This window comes from Taeniopygia guttata, chromosome 3 (assembly GCF_048771995.1).
Source record: "Taeniopygia guttata chromosome 3, bTaeGut7.mat, whole genome shotgun sequence".
NCBI classification, from domain to species: domain Eukaryota; kingdom Metazoa; phylum Chordata; class Aves; order Passeriformes; family Estrildidae; genus Taeniopygia; species Taeniopygia guttata.
This window is the reverse complement of record NC_133027.1, coordinates 60225616-60244484: the sequence shown is the minus strand read 5'-3', so window position 1 is coordinate 60244484 and position 18869 is coordinate 60225616. Positions and strand designations below refer to the sequence as shown.

Below are 18869 nucleotides of genomic sequence, written 5' to 3'. Positions count from 1 at the left end.
ATTCCGTATTTTGCGTCATAGCCAGGTTTGTGTCATCCTCACTATCAGAAGGCCCTTTTGTGCATTAAAAATGACATAAAAATGACATTAAAATGTCATTTAAAAAATCCTTAAAAACAGATGCTGAGGTAAATTGAGCTATAATACACATCTTTATGACTGCTCACAGAAAAGTGATTACACAAAAAAAAAGGATTATGCTTAAATAAATCAAACTTTTGGCAGGTGCAGATGAAAACTTAGGATGAGGAGAGGGCTGGCAAAAAGCCCTGGGAGTTGAGCCTGTTTATGACAGGCCTCATTAAGCAAAATTTCAAGGTAGGGGAGTGATGCACCTCTTTGGAAAGTTATTACAAGTCTTATTTCGAAGGACATAGACAATGTGAAACAAGTGCTTAGAATAATGCTTTCAGATGGTAAAGGTCATTTTGGCTGTAATAATTTCTTCAAACAATTTCAGATAGTATAGGATTGTGTAGCCAAGATTCTGGTGAAAGGGTGTTTGTGAAATTGAAGACCTGTAATTACTTCTTGTTGGTAGTAGTTCAGCTTTTTCCTTCTTTATAGAAATGAAGCAGTCTCAGTCATTTGCATTATTTCTGTATTCACAGATCACCTGTGTCTCTTTTCTAGATTGTGACAGTGATTCTGCAGATAAGGGCAATCTGCACAGTGGCAAATACTGTATCCATTAGTTGAAAATAAATACTTTTAATTTCATAATCTCTGAGTTCTTCTGCCCTTGTGGAAAATAAAATGTCACTTCTAAGTTTAATAAATGTAGCTATAAGTGATAGTTTCTGTGTTTGCATAACAAGTCTGAAGGGTATCAGTTGGACCACATTGATGGTTGGACTAGATGATCTTTAAGGTCTCTTCCAACCTGGACGATAGTCTTCAATTTCCTTATCTGGCAAGGCTACAAAGCAGATTCATGACAGTTTGTTAAGGACTGTAGTTATTAGCTGTCCTTGATAGTTAGCTATATTCTCAACTATCCTTGACAAACTAATAGTTTTACTTTTGCTGAGTTGGAGCTACATATTGAATGAGAAGAGTGAAAGATGTTCCAAAAAACTACCACTGTAGTTAATGACATAAGGGTTTAGAGGAAGTTAGTGTGTGATGTAATTTAATACAATAGTAAGGGGAACAGTTCAGTTCATACAATCTTACAATTTTCTAGCTCTTAGGTATTTTGCAAATTCAATTCTTGGTCATTGGTTAGGCTGGCCCCACAGACCAGCACAGACACAAACAGTGCTAACAGAAACACAAACTGCACCAACAGCCTCACCCTGCTCCCCTCTGGTTGTTCAGGGTGAAAATCCCTAGTGGGAATATATATGTGTACATGTACACCATAAGGCTCTCCTCAGTGAGGATCTGGATCAGACAGTTTGCCCAGTAGCTGCTCCCTGCATCCCAGCTGTTTGCACATGGACAAAGGGGCCCTAAGACTGCAGCCTTAGTGTACCCAGTGGCTGTATCCCTCCCTTTTCCAGCCTGTATCTCCCTCTCCCTTAAGCATCTTGTGACACATTTTTGTGCAATCCGAAGATACTCTTCTCCTGAATCCCATATTGTGTCTCATATCCCTAGCAGTGACACCCCACAGTCTGGGAGGTGCTCCAGGAAACTGCTCCCCTGTGGTGTTGGTTATAGTGCTTGGCCCATGGGGCTGAAGCTCCCCTGTGACAGCCTGGGGACAGTCTAGGGAGAGATCTCATTTCTCTGATGGCATTATTGGTGTTCTCCCACCCACCCTTGTGTCCTGGGGCTCCTTCCTGTGTGAGGAGATGGGTCTTTTTTGGGATGGTGGTTCCTCTGGTGGCTTCTGGAGAAGCCATGGCAGAGAGTTATTTAGGTTCCCCCACCTAATGCTGTCTCTGTCTCTCCCTGCATGTGTGCAGATACAGATCATATAACTTAAGAGTAATCTCTGTCAATCTCACTCTAAATACTGATTTCTCTAATATGCCAGAAAGGCAGCATTAGGCATACACAAAGGATGCTCCTGTTGGAGAAACACTGTCCACAGAGACTGACTAGTCTGCGCACTCACAGATGGTAATGTAGGGAAAAATATTTATGTGGCCATAAAACGGCTTTTGCCGAATGTAGGAGATTCAAATAGATAATTTAAATACAGTTATATACTTCTAGGAAATCCTCAGAATGCACTAATAAAATATTTGTTATGGGCCTCAGGTTCCACAAGGCATTCAGAAATAAATGGAAAACTCTGAGCCATCATAAATTGCCCTGTGACAAATATAACTTCTAAACTACAGTGTAATGCCACTTTGGTAGCACTAAAAGTAAAGCATTATGTGACACTAAGTAATTGCCACCCATTACGTGATTAATGAAATTAAATAATACAGTGTGGCAGAATAAAGAGCTGACTTTGATTCTTGGAAGGGGAGGACACTAGCAAAATCTCTACATAATGGGCAGTGTGATATCTGGCTTTTTGATTTATCCATGTGATTTTATTTTGAGAAATAAATTATTTTCAAAACCAAAAGGAGAGGGAAAATGACGGATTATGATTTTGAGAATTTTCCAATCTGTGTTTTGGTTAATTTTAGAAATGATGAAAAGTTACAGAATTTAAAATCTGACAAGCTCTACTTCTTTTCAAATGAGGAAATAGTCTCAATTTCCTCCTGTGTGAAGTGTGAGCTTATGATTCTTTCCATAAACCCAGCTGTGGGATTTTCTTGCCTGAAATGTTTATGGAATTTAACATTTCATTGCCTCTACCTGCTTACATTTCCAAAACTTTTTTGTAGGCATCCTATATGGATCTGTTTTTAGAACTGTATTATTTATTCTGTCCTTCAAACTCATGTCCTGTTCCCTTTTATATATTTCCTTGTTATTATTTCCTTTGCAGCGCTAACAAGAAGTGATAAAACATACATTTGATCTATCATAGGGAAATCTTTCCAGTGTAACCCTGCTGATATAACTGCCATCATTCATGTTCCCATATGACTACTCTTAATGTGAAATAATGGGGAGTTTTGAACAAATGGATAGTTTTACTTCTAATTATTCTTGCATACAAATGTTAAAAATGATGTGCTCTTCAAATATCCAGTTTTCCCCCCTCACGAAAGCACAAGCCAGAGCTGAGGCACCCCTGAAATGAGCCAAAATAAAAATTTAGCACATCTCCTCCCAGCCTTTATCTCTCCGTTCTTCCACATGCAGAAGAAGCTCACTCTACCACCATATCTGCAGTAATTTGTAGGGAGATAATTTTAGAGGCTCATAAAAATCATGAAGGCAGTGTCCTCACAAACAATGCTTGCAAAGGCACCGGGAACACACCCAACTGAGAGCAATTACCTACAGGCGTGCCATGGGCTTTGTATTTTCAAACCTTTCCACAGTAACTGATACTGCGAAGTGAATTAATCTCTCTTTTGTCTTCCTAGCAAGTATCAATTAGTGTAAAATAAGGTCCTCTGTCTTCCAGCTCATAATTGTTGTTTCTTGCTTGATTTGTCTGCTCTGACAATTGATACTGAAAATGCTCTTGAAGCATTCTTGCTTGTCTTTTTTCAGAATGGAAGGCTGCCTGTTTTTGTAAGACAGCACTACGCTTTAAACCTTGCACATAACCGATGTAAGACATAAGTAGGGCTAGAGGCTAAGCAAAGACAAACAACAGGAAAGGAAAAGGCACACTGGAAAACTTGTGTACCATAGAGAGTCTGATGTCAATCTGGCTTCTCATAGCACCAGGTGCAGTCCTAAAAAATCCCTGCAAATAGAGAGGGAGGCTGAACCTTATTTTGTGTTATTGAATAGTAGGAACAATCACCTTGAGATGTAACACGAGTTCTTCAAGTTCAAGTCATCAGATTAGCCACAAAAGGCCAGTTTGACCAAAAGGTTTAGATATTTGGTCACAGAATCACTTCTTTCCAAAATGTAAAGTTCCATACTTTTATTTGGCTGCTATGTGTCACTAGATGCTAAATATTTTGTATTTACAGTGCTCACTGGAATAGGCATTGGTGTAAAAGTTAACCTCAGGAAGGAAAACTTCTTAATAGCTGAACTGGGAATTTTTGTTGTACCTTTGCTCTGGCTAAGTAAATGGTTAATTAATCACAATTAAATGGAGCAGCTTCCAAAAAGAGAAATCTTTCACATCCTTTTTTCTCCCAGCCTCCCATGAACTATCATCTGCTGTTTAAGCACTCTGTTAAAAATTGTTCTTAGGTCCTTCTGATCTTATGAGAGATGAGAGCTCAGGCGTTCTGCCTTCTTTGCGGGGTGTCTTGTTCTTGGGGTGCATATTAGGATATATGAGAGAGAAGGCATAGGAGCAGCAGCAGCAGTAATTGATGAAGTGACATGGACACCTAGCAGTGGAACGAGTTGTGTCTGTGATTTCAAATTGAGGGAGACATCTTCTTCAGGTACTGGGTAAGGGAACTTCTTTGTCCAAAGGATAAATTCTGATTTTCTTGCTCAAATTCACTTTAACACTTGCAAATGCCTGTTTTAAAGAAACGTTGGGGTTTGAACCCAACCCACACAATGGTCTGTAGATGACTGTTGCAAGATAATGACATTGTCTAAATAGAGTAACTTAAGCAGAGTGCTGGCGTAATCTCAGTTTAGATTTATGACAGAAAGCATAGCACTACTCTTTCTCAGGTTGTTTACTTGCATTTGTCCTTGTCATACATTTGACAAATGTTTGAGTTTGCATCTTAAAAGTATTGTACCTGTATAAAACACAAAAGAAAGACACTTGTACTTCGCCACTTTTTTTTTTTTTTCCTAAGTGTCCTGGTTTTTGCTGGGATAGAATTAATTTTCTTCTTAGTAGCTGGTGCAGTCTTGTGTTTTGGATTTAGTACAAGGATACTTTGATAATACACTGACATTTTATTTGTTTGTTGCTAAGTAGTGCTTACCCTAAATCAGACACTTCCCAGTGTCTCATGCTCTGACAGTGAGTGGGTGCACAAGAAGCAGGGAGGGAGAACAGTCCAAATGGTCTAAATGGACATTCCATACAATAGAACATAATTTCCTGTATATGAACTGGGGGGAGTTGGTTGGGAGGGGATAATTACTGCTTGGAGATGGGCTGAGCATTGATGAGTGAGTGATGAGCACTTGTATTGTTCATCACTTCACTTTCCTGTGTTGTGTTCCTTTCTCTCTTTCTCCTTTACTATTATTATTATTATTATTATTATTATTATTATTATTATTGCTAGTTTTCAGTTTGTTTCAATTATTAAACTGTTCTTATCTTGACCCAAAAACTTATACTTTTTTCCAGTTATCTCTCCATTCCAGCAGGGGTAGGGATTGAGTGAGTGGCTCTGTGGTATTTAGTTGCCAGCTGGGGTTAAACCATGATACTCAGAAAGCAGAACTCTCTTGGTATAATGCTTTTTTCACACACTAATCTATTTTGAACAAGCAACCTGGTGAGGGGAAACACTGAGGGAGGGCAAAGAGTTTTCCTGGTTAATTTTTCTTGGAGAAGTATATCTGCCCAGCTTGTTTCTTTGCAGCAAGTAGAAGAGACAACAGGTAATAATCTTGGTGTCACATGACATAGGATTTCACTGGAACATGGTGATGTGTTATTGTGTTCTGAGTGCAGTATTTGTATTGCGAATATGTGCAAGCATGCAGAGACTCTGCTCAGTGAGTTATTAAGCCTCTTTATCAAATGCATAACAGAATCAGCAAGCTACACAAATTAGATGTCTGAGTCATAGTTTTCACATTTGCATAGGAGGGATAATAGTACTACTTATGACAAGATGAAAGGTCACAAGTATGTCCTGTATTTATTTATGTATTTTTAAGTAACATAAAATGTACATTTTGAGATTGATTTATGTATGTTTTCTCTTTTTTCCTTTTCTATTTTCTTTTTAGTTGCAAGTAGTCTGCAGTTACTAAAAGGAGAGCATAGGAGATGATTCATTTCCAAATAACCACAATAGGAGAAAGAAATCAACTTGAAGATTTCACACTTGTCTGTATAATAAGCACTTCTAGTTTCTCATCAATTAGTGATTACAAAAACTAGTTTGCAGTAGGATATGACATATAGAAAAATGACCTTTAATTTTTCACTAAGATTTTGAATGCTAACAGCCACTGGTAATAGAAAGGTGTCCTGTTGGGGTACAATGACATTTGAAGTGATGGGAAAAAATAGTCCTTGCATCCCCACCCCATTAGATTGTGGAACGTTTTGTTTATTGAAATTTCTATGATTTCAAACTAGATTATACTATCTTTTCTCTCTTTGATTTCTCCCTTCTTTGAAAAATCTGTAGTCTATTAGGTTAAGTTCTCTTGTAATCTCTGATGTGTGACTTTGTTGTCTTTGCCTGCAAGAATAAACAGGTGAAGGAGCATGTGCATGTTTTTACCTGAGGTAAGTGGGAGCACATATGGGGCATGCAGTGGAAAGTTGTGTGATGGATAACTGTAAACATGGATATTGTAGTTGCATAATTATCTTTTAATGTTTTATATGTTTGAAGTGCTTGAATTGATAGAGTAGTAGTATCCATGGTAGCCTTATTCTTTTCTGGTTTGGATATGCCGCCCTTAGCATCACATTCAAAACTTCTCCTTTCTGGATGCCAGAACTTTTTTTTTTTATACCATAAATCATTTAACCATAAAGAAAACTATGTGACTAATTTGTCTTTCATATTATTACTTACTGGAGTAAGGTATAATTCTGATGAAATCAGTGGAGCTTCACAGGGCAACAGGAACTTGAGGAAAGACTTAGTTATAACAATAACCCAGGGGAACAGATTCTGTCTGCTCTCTTGAGTTACTCAGAATGCAAGTTCTAGGAGGTGGGAAAGATCTTCCTTTTGCTGTAAGTAAATGTGTAGAGTGATAGACGGCCAGGGAAAAGAGTCATGGCAAAGGAGGTCACTTGAAAAATAAGGAGGTAATTTGTGACAGCCAACATGGCTTCTCTAAAGGCAAATCATGCCTGACAAATTTGGTGGCCTTCTACAGTGGAGTTACAGCAGGGGTAGATGAGAAAGGCCTGACATCATCTACCTGGACTTGTGCAAAGCATTTGATGCTGTCCCATGAAATCCCTGTCTCTAAACTGAAGAGAAATGGATTTGATAGATCAGCTATTCGGTGGGTAAGAAATTGGCTGGATGGTCACAGCCAGTGAGTTGCAGTCCATGTCTCAATGCCCAAATGGAAAGCAGTGACCCGGGGCATTCCTCAGGAGCTGGTATGGGAACCAGCACTTTTTAACATCTTTGTCAATAACATGGACAGTGGGGTGGAATGCACTCATGGCAAGTTTGCCAATGACATGGAACTACGTGATGCGGTCATCATGCTGGAGGTGAGGGATGGCATCTGGAGGGATCTTGACAGGTTTGAGAGGTGGATCTGTGTAATCTTCGTAAAGTTCAACAAGGTAAAGTGTAAAGTCCTGCACCTGGGTTGGGGCAATCTTAAGCAAAGCACAGACTGGGTGTAGAAAGGATCCAGACTAGCCCTGGGCACAAGGACTTGGGGAGGTTTGTGAACAAAAAACTCAACATGCATTTGCAGCCCAGAAAGCCAACCACGTCCTGCACTGCTTCTAAAGCAGCTTGGCCAGCAGGGAGAGGGGGGTGATTCTCCTCCTCTACTCTGCTCTTGTGAGACAGTGCCCACCTGGAGTGCTGCATCCAGCTCTGGGGCACCCAGCACAAGAAAGAACTTGACCCGTTGGAATAAGTTTGGAGGAGAAGCATGAAGATGATCAGAGGGCTGATGTATCTCTCCTATTAAGAAAGATTGAGAGAATTGAGGTTGTTCAACCTAGAGAAAAAAAGTCTCTGATGAGACCTCATAACAACCTTCCAGTACCTAAAGGGGACCTATAAGAGAGGTGGAAAGGGACTTTGCACAAGAGCATGTTGTGATAGGACAAGGGGCAATGGCCTTTAGCTGAAGCAGAGTTGGTTTAGGCTAGATAGTAGGAAGAAATTCTTTACCATAAGGTAAAGGCACTGGGACAGGTTGTCCAGAGAAGTTGTGAATGCCTCATTCCTGCAAGTGTTTAAGGCCAGGCTGGAGGGAACTTTGAGTAAACTGGCCTAGTGAAAGGCATCCGTGCCCATGGTGAAGGGGTTGGAACTAGATGATTTTTAAGGTGCCTTCCAATCCTAACCATTTGTGACTCTATGATTTTATGTCTCCAGAGCCTTGGTGTCAGAGTTGGCCTGCCTGGGGCCACACCACTTCATGCTGCATCCATATCGTGACCCATAGTAGGAGGCTGTACAATGGCCATAGTTGATGGTATAGCTGCCATACAGGGATAGCAAATGATGCAGGAAGTGGAGAAGAGAAGCAATGAATGTCGCTTTTTGGCAAAATTTACTGCAGCAGTACTTCAAAAAGAGTTTGGGGCACTAGTATTACTAAATAGTGAGCTGTGCTAATAGGAGAGAATAGTAAATTCCTGACTTATATTTTATTTAATGTTTCAGTGAATCTGAAGCAAAAGGAAGTTTTAGCCTTCTGGAATAAACTGCTATTAAATTCCCTTTGCTTTATTTCAAAGCAATATGCTGACATTTTTCACTTCCTGCTGAAGTGTTTATATACTGTCAGATAATTCCTTGTTTCTCTCTTGGAAGCTAGTACAGTTTACTGAGGAGCTGAAGCCTTCATTACATCTTTTATGTGTCTCAGAAGGGTATTACAAAGTTCAATTAACATTTGAGAAGTGTTCTGCAATCCTCAGATGACATGTACAGTGGAAGCATACAAAATGGTTATTATCCATTAAATGCATGGTTTTTGCAGTGTATCTTTCTTTCATCAAGTTTCTCCTGGGTAGAAGTATTCTCTTCTTGGTTGGAAGACCACTTGAACTTGTGCAGCAGTACTGGTCAAATATAGCATTAGGGGGTGTGAGATTTTGCAGCTCACTGAAATCGCTTACAATTGAAGGGAGAGTGACAAATCGTTGTTCAAGACTTCATTTATATAAAAATCTTAACAATTCTCAGTCCCACATCTTGTAAGGACCTATGGAGTCATTGTGAAAATGACCACAAAGGAAAGGAAGTCTAGGAGGCAGGAACCACTATCCACAATACTATTGTGAGTGTTTCACCTGCCAGACAATGATTACCTTTGCAGTCCTCTCACAACTTCTAAGGTCGAGTATCGAATAAGCAGAGTAATTAGAACATGAATTCAGAGTTCAGATTGTGCTTGTAAGTTTGTGCCTGGATATGGCAGACTGTGGGAGTATGGGTTGCCAAAACCTTGACATTTCATTAGTCCTGGAACAAATCATTTGTGCAGGAGAAAGGCTGAAGTCAGACTGCCCTCTTTGAATGAATATAGGTTTTTCATATTCAGGTATTGTGAAACTGATTTCAAAGCATCCCACGATTCATGCCTTCCATTAGCACACTTGGTCAGTCTGGAAGCCCTTTGGATGAGGCTCCCTAAATGCAAGTGCCCAGCAGAGCATTGGACCATCAAATGCGGAATGAGGTTAGGGCACAAGCACAAAATAAAATGTAGGAAAATGCATAGGGTCCTTCAGCTGTAATACAGAAGATGCAATTGCAGATGAGAATCTGTCTCTAATAAATAAATCAGCGAGCTGGTGGGTTTATTTCTTCCATTCCAGGTCCTTGTAGGAAAACTTTCCTTTGTTCATGAGTATCATAAGAGTGCAGCAACTTCCAGTATCACGTTTCTTATGGCACCTGCTGTTATTCCAGCCCATCCATATTGAAACTCCCTTTCTGCCAGGAACAGAAGAAGGAGGTCCAGTTCTGTAGGATGTACAGGACGGGTAGAGAACAGAGAAGAAGTAGTGGCAGAGTGGTAAGTGCATTGAATCATGTGCAAAGGGCATTTCTCTCTCTTGAAGAATCTTTCCGTTTCCTGTGTCCATGCTGGACCTCAAAAATTCCTAACACAGGTGCCTCTATTAAGTGTCCAAGTAAAATGAATCTAGTCTTCAGTTTCATAAATGTCCAGGGAACAACTTGCCCATGAGAATATGTAATGACCTATACTCTGGAATAAGTAGAAATTTTTGTTGACTAAAGCCATGGAGTTTATCCATCAGTTTATCTGTATCTATTTGTTTCCTTTTATGGCATTGTAACAATAAGGAATATATTTTTTCTCTATTGGGTGTGAACTGAGGTAGGTTTCTTCCACACTACTGTGTATGCACAAAGGTAAGGAATCCTGAACTGGGGCAGGGCACATTCCCTGTCTGGTGCCTTGTCAGACAGCTCCTTGCTTGTGGATCTGTCAGCACAACCCTGCCCTCACTGCACTGAGTGTCCACAAGAGCACTGTGCCTGTTCTGGCAGGGGCACTTCAGAGGTGCCAGGGCTGACTCCTCACTTTTTACAAATGTTATTTGTAAATTTTCCTCACTACTTTTTTCTGGTGTTCTTTAAGCAACACTAGCACATAAACCAAGGTGTATCAATCACCATATCTGTTGTCAGGTATTAGTGTCTTCTCACCATAGATATATTTCTATTTGTAACTATTGATTTGAACTTGTCTTTGGTAGTACAGAAAAATATGAGTGGAGTAGATCATGGAGTGCAACGGCAGAGACTTTAATTTTTAAAAGAGTGAAAGGCTAATCTTGTCCCAATGTGCTTTTAAAAAATACCCAATATCTTCTATTTAAAGTGTTTGCTCTTTCCATCTAATAGATATTTGCGTGTCAGAGGTTATGAGAGATGATTACCAGATGTTTCCAGTTATCTTGGGAAACAGATTTATGCCCAGAAGGCTGAAAGCCTTTCCCCTTTTTTCAAAAGAGGCTCATTTGTAATCCCATAATGGTATTTAAGGATGTACAGGTAGGGTATTATCAATGTTCTCATTATGTAATCTTTAATAAAAAGATGGATCTCTATTTCTATCTCAGCCTTAACTCCCACCTCCTACAAAGACCACAAACTTTGAGACTTATTTCTAGCATTAAGAGTAGAAGAAAGGGGAAAGAAAGGAGGGGAAAAGAGAAAACAGCCTACCTGTGGAGAGACATATCATGCATACAGCATGTATCTTCCTCTGTATGGTCCTCCAGATAGGAGAAAAGACCAACTCCCTTCCCTTCCTCAGAAATGTCTCTCTAGAAGGACACTGTAAATGCAGTCAGAAGTCTATATTCCAGATTGAAACTTTGGGGGCACCAAAAAAATAATTGACCCAACCTGATATAATTAATTTATGTCTCAAACAACTCCACAAATGGAGAGTACAGGCTGCATTCTCTGTCTTCTCAGTCTGGCCATAGCACTACTTTAATTTTGAATACCTTGTCCTTATGTTGAAGCAAAGTTTGGATGTAGTTTAGAAGTTGAGCAGCTAGGGAGCAATTCACTTAAAAATTGTTTAATAGTGAAAACTTCAATAATTTACATATATCTTTTCCTGTCTCCTTCAATAGTTCCTTGTTCCAGCCTAAATTTCTCAAGCCCACACAGAATCTCTGTTTGAGACACTCAGAGTAGAAATTAATTCTTTCAGAGAAGCTTACAGTTTTAAAAAATTACTTTAATTTCAGCTATATACATAACCCGACATTTTAAAATTTGCCAAGAAAGACTATCCATAAAAAATAATTTCACATGGAGCAAAGTTCTGCTTTCAAAATGCTATTTTTTATCATCTATGATTTATTTTTATTACTTACCTGCTCTAATGCAAATTTTAAAATGAAAAGTTGAATCAAAATTAGTTTTCAGCAGTCATGGTGCTCTGTGAAATGTTTTAGTAATCCCAGAATCTCCAGTTCAGATATCAAGACCTTTTGTCTCTTTCTATCCTTCCCTACCATGACATTCTCTGTGCTCTTCCCCGCATGGAATGATCTTCTAACTCAGCACTGTTGTATTGGGACTTGCTGTTGTTTCTCCCATTATATTCAAAGGATTGGAATGACGTTAATCAACAAAATGAAATAGAATATTCAAGTTCTGACCTTCTCCAGTGCAGGTCCCAGGGCATAACTTATTCTCTGGCTTTTAGACATTAGTACCTTCCCTGTGTCCCAAAGCAGCAGAATATTTAATTGTGCATTAATGGCTAAAAAAAAAAAAAAAAAAAAAAAAAAAAAGATAAAAGAAAAAAAAATACAGAACAAGAAAAAAATGGCAAAAAAAAAAAAAAAGCTTTGAAAAATGTGGGCCACTGAATTTGAATTAAAGTGATCAGTCTTGACATGGGCTTTCTAAGTGGCCAATTCAGACAGGGTGGAGTTCAGTTCCTTGAACATGGACATCCACTGCCATTAAAGATATCCTTTAAGGAGTTCATCTGGTCTCCTGTTGAGTCTTCAGAGTCTTGTGTCATTGCTGCCACGTGGTGTCCTTAGACAGTACAAGAATCCTGTCCTTAGGATTTATTTAAAGTGGATCACAGCAGCAGTTTCACTGAACTCAGTGTTAAGCAGATGCTGAAGTTAAGATTCCATCTAGTGACATGTTTCTGCAGAATTCAGACGACTGCAGGGCTGTGTTTACTTGGAAAAGTCAGAATACTATTTATGATTCACAGAACCACATACTGAGTAAGAATATAAAGATGTCAGCCTAAATCCTGACTTTGTTAGTCATCAGTAGCAGGTGCTGTCTGTAACACAAGAGTAGCAGGACCAGCATGTAGTAGTGCTTCTTTCCTCAGATTTTCTTCTGGATTCCATAAGTTTTCACTTAGGATCTTCCCAAGACAGGGAGGATATCCTTACATTTGCTAAGACATGGCCCTTCCCTTCCCTTCCCTTCCCTTCCCTTCCCTTCCCTTCCCTTCCCTTCCCTTCCCTTCCCTTCCCTTCCCTTCCCTTCCCTTCCCTTCCCTTCCCTTCCCTTCCCTTCCCTTCCCTTCCCTTCCCTTCCCTTCCCTTCCCTTCCCTTCCCTTCCCTTCCCTTCCCTTCCCTTCCCTTCCCTTCCCTTCCCTTCCCTTCCCTTCCCTTCCCTTCCCTTCCCTTCCCTTCCCTTCCCTTCCCTTCCCTTCCCTTCCCTTCCCTTCCCTTCCCTTCCCTCTTCCCTTCCCTTCCCTTCCCTTCCCTTCCCTTCCCTTCCCTTCCCTTCCCTTCCCTTCCCTTCCCTTCCCTTCCCTTCCCTTCCCTTCCCTTCCCTTCCCTTCCCTTCCCTTCCCTTCCCTTCCCTTCCCTTCCCTTCCCTTCCCTTCCCTTCCCTTCCCTTCCCTTCCCTTCCCTTCCCTTCCCTTCCCTTCCCTTCCCTTCCCTTCCCTTCCCTTCCCTTCCCTTCCCTTCCCTTCCCTTCCCTTCCCTTCCCTTCCCTTCCCTTCCCTTCCCTTCCCTTCCCTTCCCTTCCCTTCCCTTCCCTTCCCTTCCCTTCCCTTCCCTTCCCTTCCCTTCCCTTCCCTTCCCTTCCCTTCCCTTCCCTTCCCTTCCCTTCCCTTCCCTTCCCTTCCCTTCCCTTCCCTTCCCTTCCCTTCCCTTCCCTTCCCTTCCCTTCCCTTCCCTTCCCTTCCCCTATATGGAAGAGTTTTTGTTATGAATACCATAATCAGGAGCTATAATAATGCATGAAGAACTGTCAGTGAGCCTTCCTTGGCATAATTTTTTAACCTTGGCTTTTTTCATAGACAAGTATGGTATGTTAATGCTATTTTCTACTGTCTGAGAACCACCTACACCTATCTTTATCCTTACATATTCATCAGAAATTCACTGTCAGCTGTAAATAACAACAAAATTGAATTGAAGGCATTTTGCATTTAGCCCTGTCTTATCTGAAAGACATTAACACCCATCTGTACTTAATTGTCGGAACTCAAAATGTCCCTCAGACATTTTTAGAGGTTCCAGGCCTTGGTCAGAAGCATTTTAGACCCTGGCAAGCAGCTGAAAACAGCTGTGATTTTGAGTTTGAACCATGGAATGAATTACCAACTTTAAAGGTGGAACAAGCAGTCACAGAGGGTTAGATGATATGGTAAAAGTAGTCACAAATTAGAGGGTAAAATTTTTTAGTATTGTACAGGGGGGTTTTAACACCTGTACAGGGGGGTTTTACTTTGTACAGGGGGGTCAGGAGTTCTAAGATGGAGGAAAGTGGGCCTGAACCTGTTCTTCCTCCTTCTTCTTCCTTACCTCCATGTTCTTGGTGATGTTGGCATTTTTCTATTGGTTTAGGCTAGGGACACACTATTCAACGTAGATGATAGATATTGGCACATTATTGTAAATATAGTACACGTAATTTCTTGTATATAATGTTTGTACCATCCCACTGAGGGGCAGAGCCCCGCACACTGCCCTGCAGGACAGACCTGCGGCAGGGCAGCAGAACTTGTTATAGATAAGCAAAAATAAACAACCTTGAAACCAGCACGGACGAACTATGGCTTCTTCTTTGGCGGCGGGGCAGAAAGACAGAGACTTTCTACAATCTCGGAATCACCAATACCCACAGATTCCGACACTTAATGTAATATTTTCAAATGTCAGTGTCTCTTCCTCTACCCATGCATCATGGCTACCACTAGGCAACGCACAGGGCAATGCAGTTAAGGATAGAGTTCAATTATTTCCAAAGATATGGCACTATAATATAAGGTATGCAAATATTTTTTACAATAATTCATATTCCTTCTTGTATGATTGTCTGCTCTTTTTAGCCACTGTTTGCCATCCACTGCATATGCACTCTTAACGGTGACTTGCTTATCTTGAATTTATTTTCTGATTAATCTGAGTTTCCTGACTGCTAGCATGAAAACAAGCACCACCATTATCTAGTTTGCCTCAGCCTACATACATCCAGAACTATCTGTGTGAATAGTTTCTTCAAAGGAAATACATTTTTCCTATTCATAATTTCTGCAGTAAGGGAAGTAGTTATGTTGGTTTGCTAAAGATGCAGCTACTCTTTGCTCAACATCGTCTTTTACCATGTTAAAGCTGAGTGATATGCTCAGCATGTCATCTGCTGTTGCATTAGGAGAACTCCTGGGAAAAGGCATGAAAAGCCAGAGAGACTTGGGGTTGTAAAAACATTTTTGTCGAAGAAAACTGTGTGCAAAAGCAGAAAAGCAAATTCTCCTTTTTCTGTTTTCTTTTTTTTTTTAAGATTTTCCTTTTCCTTTTCCTTTTCCTTTTCCTTTTCCTTTTCCTTTTCCTTTTCCCTTTCCTTTTCCTTTTCCTTTTCCTTTTCCTTTTCCTTTTCCTTTTCCTTTTCCTTTTCCTTTTCCTTTTCCTTTTCCTTTTCCTTTTCCCTTTCCCTTTCCCTTTTCCCTTTCCCTTTCCCTTTCCCTTCTTCTCCTTCTTCTTCTTCTCCTTCTTCTCCTTCTTCTTTTTTCCCCTTTTCCCTATCCCACACCTTAAGGAAAACTGTATTCAAACTGCTGGTCTTACCTAGTTTGGATTCTCCTCAGGAAAAGTACTGTTTACTGCATGAGTGAAAACCCAGTGATGGATTAATTTTTAGTGTTATTTGAATTGCTCCCTGGATTGGAGGAAAAAAAAATCAAATCTGTGGGCATGTTTTGTGAATGTTAAGCAAGCTGTGACCTTAGTTTATGAATTCCTGATTTGCAATTCAGACACAGAAGTATTCATGCATTCACCTCCTATTTAAATTACATGCTTTAGGTTGATTAAATCAGGACTAGATCTATAAACACCCAAGATACGCAGTTCTTTATGTAGCTTTATTCTTTATGCATTTAAACCAACTCTGCTAGCAAGCCCGTGGCAGTCACTGTCAGATAATGTAGGAAATAATACATGATAACCACTGGGGACAGAATAAGATGTAAGTAGCACTGCAGCATTTATGAGTAACTGTTTCAAGTGGTTTGTGTCAGCATAGCTCTAGTTAAATTGAAAATCAGATGACTGGAAAGCTGACATGAGAAAATGAGGTGAGCTAGGGGATTCCTCTGGAAAGAAAGATAGTGGAATTGGCTTGACTACAAAGGCTGCAGTCTATTTATATTTATCTTATTTTACTAAAATGCTATCTAATTGCCTATTGTACGTTGAGATGATTTTATATTAGTGAAGAAGATAATAAATTAATAGCCCTTTGCGCAGGTAGTGCTCCTTTGGCCCTGAATTCATATACATGCTGAGTTTCCCAAAAACTTCCAAACTTTTTTCTGATCTTAGGAAAAATTTTCACATAGTGATAGACTGTCTGAAGGTGGAAGGGACCCACAAGGGTCACCAAAGTCCAACTTCTGGCCTTGCACAGGACTACCCCAAGAGTCACACCATGAGAAGGAAAAAGAAAAAGAAGACTCAATAGGCAGACTTTTGCAGCTGACAGTTCAGGCCTTCCATATTTCAGGCCAAGTTTTTTTTGAGAACAGAATGGACCTGGTTCTGATACCTGGGGGAGGAATTGCCACATGGGACAGAATCTGAATTTAAATTAAACTGAACATGGTGACACCTGCAATCTCCCCACTGGTACATGACAGAAAAGTGCTCATAGCATGCCCCCATCCCTTATGAAATTTTAAACCATGAGCTAACAATATATGTCATATGTCTGACAGTGTTTAAACACGTATAAGAAATGAATCAATGTTTTTCTGGTGTGCAAGTAATTCCCTTGGAGATCAAAAAGCTCTGCAGGCTAACTGCATGTGGGTATTAGCCACTAATAGATTATTTGAGGGCTAGTTAGGCTTTCTGTGGATATAATTTTTGTCATGTTTTGGCAAAATAATTCTAAAAGGAGAATGAAAGGCTAAATACTAGGAAGGTGCAAAGAAACCTGAAGTTTGTGACAAGCAGAATGTTGTAAATTCAACATTTAAAGTTTGTTTAATATACCATAAATTGAAGAGCAAAAGAAGTTCTTCTCATGCTTGATTTCTGTAGAATATCTGCACAGTTTTTTTGATGGTTGTGACATAATGAAAATGGGAAAAAGAGACTTGCACTCCACTATAGCTAGCTGTTGTGCATGTCTGAGAGATAATACAGTATGGAGGTATGTGTTACAGAAATGCTAGGTTATGGCAAGGTCTGAGAAAGGAAATGTGGTCATCTGATTCAACAAAATGTTGAACTTGGGTACTAACTATAAGATCATTTCAGCTATCTCCACTGACATCTGCCTGAGACTATTAAATCAAACAATTTGTATCTAATTGCCATCTGTGAGCTGCTAGCAGCTTTCCTCTCATCTGGGGCACTCTCTCTGACCGTGTGTCATTCCAATTTAACTGTAAAATAAAGGAATCCATATGAGATCTCACTGAAGGTGCTCCTCTACCTGTCTAGATTGAGCAGCTTGATCTTGTGAGCAATTTCAGAGCATGTTGCCAGGTTTCAGGTGACACTGCAGGGGCTATTGCTTTTTTTTCCAAGTAGGTCCCCAACTTGCTAAGCAAGAGCCCCCTGGTTACAACACATATGTAAAATTCTGATTCTTGACATCACTTTCCATTTCCCTCTGAAAAAAGGATCAGTATTTTCCTTCTCCAAAGATTGTACCTTTGTTGTTGTTATTGTTACAGTTGTTGCATTGCTCGTATGAGTTCAGAGTAGCTGTGAAAAAAGGTGTAAAAAAAGTCTGGTCTTTAGCTACATGTTTTGGCTATTCACCTGGGAGATAAGTAGCATGGGACTCCTGTCTAAATAATCACTTATGTCAAGAGCACACAAATGGTCTGTAAACCAGGGTGGCAACCTGAGTCTCCTCACTTTAATCTGAATGCTCAAACTACTAAACTGTGAAGCCACGCTTGCTAATATTCTATCTTGGCTGCCAATTCATCGTTAATATTCTTTTCCCAGAGGTTACACTCACTAAGCAATTTGTAAACAACAGCAAATCAGATAAAAAGGCAAAAGCTGCCTTCCAGAGTAATAACAGCAAACAATAAAAAACACCCAGACTTGCCAATACTATCTAGATAAGATCGCTTTCAAAGTGAGAATTTCCAGCATACAATGAGTTCTTTTATTGAGGTGTTCTGAGAGGAACGTAATTACTACCCAAGTAACTGTAGGCAAGCTGATACCTGTGATACATCAAAGGGAATCAAAACTTCAGCCTCGCTGAAATGATGTATTATTACATACAGTATTGCACTGTAGTCTATGGAAAAAAATATTTGATAACCTTATTTTAGCTTAACTACATGTTAACTGTGGAAAATATGTTAATATTGTTGGGATGATGAAGTGCTTTTTCTTAACCTTTGGTCTAAACACCTCACAAAGGTCTATATTTATAACATTGTGCCAACATAAAGCTAGCAATAGTTGCTGGCCATTGAAAGCCAAAGGTAAATTGACTGATTAGGATTTATAAAGAGTGAAAAATTAATTAAAAAAAAAAAAAACCAAGAAAAATAAAAAGAGTGAGAGATGGGAAATAAATGTACATCACAGAATTTTAAGGCTGGAAGGAGCCTTGGGAACATAGTTTTTTCCCAGTCCTAAGATAGAGCTAAATATGCAAAGTACACTTCTAGCAAATGTTTGTATGTTCTCTCAATACTGGGAGGAGGTTTCTGCTCCCAACAATGGGGTTCTGGAAACATTTTCTGAGAGCAGTAAAGGGATTGAAATGCTCAGTAGTATCAGGATTAGAACCTGATGAAACTTGACCAGGTCTGTGAAAGGTGTAACAGCTGGTACTAGGAGGAGACTGGAATTAATCTCTGGAAGAATGTCTGTATCTGCTCTATATTCTTAGAAGGAGATAGGTATTCTGCCAGGAATAATATTTCATTTTATTCTGGTTCATGCATGCCAAAACTCTAGCTAACTATAAATTTGTTTGCAGCAAGATATGGCAGTGCAAATCAGCAGGGAACACACCTGTGCTTAGTCTTA

At 39.7% G+C, this 18869-nt stretch overlaps 1 long non-coding RNA gene across 2 annotated transcripts in view; it reads left to right on the top strand.

Annotated features, from left to right (window-relative positions):
• The window catches only part of LOC115494348 (uncharacterized), a 178847-nt gene that overhangs the window by 1940 nt on the left and 158038 nt on the right, over nt 1-18869 (top strand). The window lies entirely within an intron of this gene.